Source organism: Anomaloglossus baeobatrachus, chromosome 4 (genome assembly GCF_048569485.1).
Source record: "Anomaloglossus baeobatrachus isolate aAnoBae1 chromosome 4, aAnoBae1.hap1, whole genome shotgun sequence".
Classification (NCBI taxonomy): Eukaryota; Metazoa; Chordata; class Amphibia; order Anura; family Aromobatidae; genus Anomaloglossus; species Anomaloglossus baeobatrachus.
In genome coordinates this window covers 326,414,427-326,418,157 of record NC_134356.1, presented here as the reverse complement: position 1 = coordinate 326,418,157, position 3,731 = coordinate 326,414,427, and the positions used below count along the sequence as shown (strand labels likewise).

At 46.3% G+C, this 3,731-nt stretch overlaps 1 pseudogene; it reads left to right on the top strand.

The window, feature by feature from the left end:
- Nucleotides 1–1,984: 1,984 nt before the first annotated feature.
- LOC142302398 (RNA-binding protein FXR1 pseudogene) lies at nucleotides 1,985–3,062 on the top strand (annotated as a pseudogene).
- The last annotated feature ends 669 nt before the right edge of the window (nucleotides 3,063–3,731 follow it).

Here is a 3,731-nt window from a genome sequence, read left to right as displayed (position 1 = left end):
GTGCTTGATGCAAATCTACCTGTGAAGTGTACAACTGGGGCACAAGTGCTGCCACTGAAGGGGTGGGTGTGTGTGGGACCCAATTTTTGGAAAAAAGGGAGACTCCGCTTGGAGTAACCCTTGCTTGCTGTGTTTTTTAAAAGGAGCCAAGATGAACAAGTCATGGTTCAGCAAAGACTTTGCTACCTACCCCGGGGTCATCCTGGGGACGGTTAAGAATGGCGTATTTTTGAATGTGCTTGATGCAAATCTACCTGTGAAGTGTACAACTGGGGCACAAGTGCTGCCACTGAAGGGGTGGGTGTGTGTGGGGCCCAATTCTTGGAAAAAAGGGAGACTCCGCTTGGAGTAACCCTTGCTTACAGTGTTTTTAAAAATGATCCAAGATGAACAGAGCTGGGATCAGGAAAGAATTAGCTACCTACCCCGGTGTCATCCTGGGGACGGTTAAGGATGGCATATGTTTGAATGTGCTTGATGCAAATCTAGCTGTGAAGTGTACAACTGGGGCACAAGTGCTGCCACTGAAGGGGTGGGTGTGTGTGGGACCCAATTTTTGGAAAAAAGGGGGACTCCGCTTGGAGTAACCCTTTCTTGCTGTGTTTTTTAAAAGGAGCCAAGATGAACAAGTCATGGTTCAGCAAAGACTTTGCTACCCACCCCGGGGTCATCCTGGGGATGGTTAAGGATCGCGTATTTTTGAATGTGCTTGATGCAAATCTACCTGTGAAGTGTACAACTGGGGCACAAGTGCTGCCACTGAAGGGGTGGGTGTGTGTGGCCCAATTTTTGGAAAAAAGGGAGACTCCACTTGGAGTAACCCTTGCTTGCTGTGTTTTTTAAAAGGAGCCAAGATGAACAAGTCATGGTTCAGCAAAGACTTTGCTACCTACCCCGGGGTCATCCTGGGGACGGTTAAGAATGGCGTATTTTTGAATGTGCTTGATGCAAATCTACCTGTGAAGTGTACAACTGGGGCACAAGTGCTGCCACTGAAGGGGTGGGTGTGTGTGGGGCCCAATTCTTGGAAAAAAGGGAGACTCCGCTTGGAGTAACCCTTGCTTACAGTGTTTTTAAAAATGATCCAAGATGAACAGAGCTGGGATCAGGAAAGAATTAGCTACCTACCCCGGTGTCATACTGGGGACGGTTAAGGATGGCATATGTTTGAATGTGCTTGATGCAAATCTAGCTGTGAAGTGTACAACTGGGGCACAAGTGCTGCCACTGAAGGGGTGGGTGTGTGTGTGGCCCAATTTTTGGAAATAAGGGAGACTCCGCTTGGAGTAACCTTGCGGTGTTTTACATGATTTTAGAAGGGCATGCCATGCCTATATCTGTGTCTCCTCCTCTTTTTCCTTGTCCAGCTCTTTTGTTTTCGCATGAGTATATGTCCTTGTCACTTTCCCATGTGTTTGTGTTGTGTTGTGAGTTATTTGTCACCTTTTGGACACCTTTGAGGATGTTTTCTAGGTGTTTTTATGTGTTTGTGATTGCCTCCCATTGTTTCCTATGCGGTTCGAGTGGTTCGCCGAACCGGTTTGCTGAACCGAACTTGAACGAGACCTCCGTTCGGCGAACCGAACTTGAGCCAAACTGCGACCGGTTCGCTTATCTCTACTGTTAAAGTGAAAGTGTTTCTGTCTTCTACCTCAACAAGCATGCTTAGTGAGTACCCCCATCACATATGGTGCTATAGTGAGGGCAGTGTTCCAGGAGGCATGCTTTGCAGCAGCACAGCGTTGTGGTAGTTGATCGGCGGGTCCACTAAGATTCATTACATGCTGCAAGTAGCTTTTGCCAGTGGATCCACAAAGACTCCTGGAGTGGTGCAGAGCTGTGTGAGCAGAGCAACAGAGGCAGCAGACCAAGGATCAACAGATGGATCTTCTGGCTGAGGCAGCAAAGGTGGATGAGATCAAAGAACTGTGGAGCCAGCAGGTGCAGGTCGATGAGCAGTTATAGAGGCGTCAGATGGTAAAAGATGGGTTTGAAAGACCAAAGGAAACTGTCCAATGGCTGTGAAAGTAAAGGAATTTGTCCGGTCATTCAGTTCATGGTAGATGTGCCCGTAGACTTGAGAGAAACTGGTGCCAGTGAAACTGCATGAAGGATTCCAGAAAGCCATAGGAGAATATAGAATGGGTTTTTTTTACCTCAGAGACAAATCAACTGATTATACTGTATACAAGTGAAGCCACAATAAAGCGGATTGCTATCCTGAGTAACATGCGCCTATGAAGTTTTTGTACTAAGCAGATGATCATATTAAGGAATAAAAAATAAGCCACCAGTCAATTAAAGTATATAAAGCTGCTGACAGCAGCATTTCAGGAAGATATGGTGGTGAGAAGAGACTTAATTTGGCTCACCATATGTACACTCAGGATTAATGTTTAGTAAGGCAGAAAAATCCCGGGTTTCATAGCTATCGAATTTGAAGAAGATAAGATAAGGGAACATGCCAAATTTATGGCAAGACTGTGGAAGCTGTGAAGAGAGCTCAGAATTTATTGGAACTTGTGGAAGATTTCATCCATGTCCACAGAAATCTTGGGAAAGTGGCTGGAAAGAATGGAAAAATCATCTGGTAGTTCATTGATAAAACCAGAGATGGAGAGAGAATTGAAAGGCATGATGAAGCCAAGATACCCCGTGAAGATGGTATAGTTCCATTTGTCATTGCGTGAATGAAGGAAAGTGTTGGAAATGTACGGGTGCTGCTAGACCATCATATTGCATACCAAGAAGAGGTAAAGCAGTTAAATGTGGAAGGATGGAAGATAAAGGAACAACTTTGTCAAGTAGGTATGAGGTGGCGACCAATTTCAGACCAGAGCCCAGAGAAAGAGAAGTGTGATGCATCTGAGGATAGTAGCTCCTCGTATGTCAGGGAAAGCATGTCCTACAGTGAAAGGAGCAAAGGTTATAGAGGACCCAATTACACATCAGGCTATGGTACAATCACTGAGCCATTCAAGACCTCTGATTTTGAGTCTAAAGGAAAGGGTGAACTGAGTAACTGGTTTCTAGCTGCTGAGAATGATGGCACAATTTGCTGACACAGAGACAGCCAAAGACAGCCTGAGGCCAAAAACACACATCCGTTAAAACCAGGTCCGTGTAAAACGGGCCGTTTTTCGGGTCTGTTTTCCGTTTTTTAGGTCCGTTTTTATGGTATGTGTGGCCTGCGTGTGTATCCTATATGCTAGCCGTATGTCCGTGTGTGCGTGAGTGAAATAACTGACATGTGTATGTGTTGCCCGTGTGAAATGTTCCGTGTGTGTGTGTGATGCACAATGTCGTTGATACATGTCGGCTGACAGCAGACAGAGTTGCGCAATGAGAATGAACTCGGGTGAACTTCACCCGACTTCATTGTCATGCCGCGGCTCTGTCTGTGTGTCGCGTACTGATTAGCGGTCACCCGTGAAGGACTCACCGCTGACCACTAATCCCCTGAGTGACTGAATTGAGCAGCCCTCTCTCATACTTACCGTTCCCCGATCCCCAGCGCGGCGCTGCACGGCTGTTATAAAAACTCCGGCGGCTTATACTATTTTGAAAAAGCTGGCCGCTCATTAATCAATTTCATATTCCCTGCTTTCCCCGCCCACAGGCGCCTGTGATTGGTTGCAGTCACACACGGCCACCACGCTGAGTGACAGCTGTGTCACTGCACCCAATCACAGCAGCGTGTCTATACTGTGCAGTAAAATAAATAAATAATT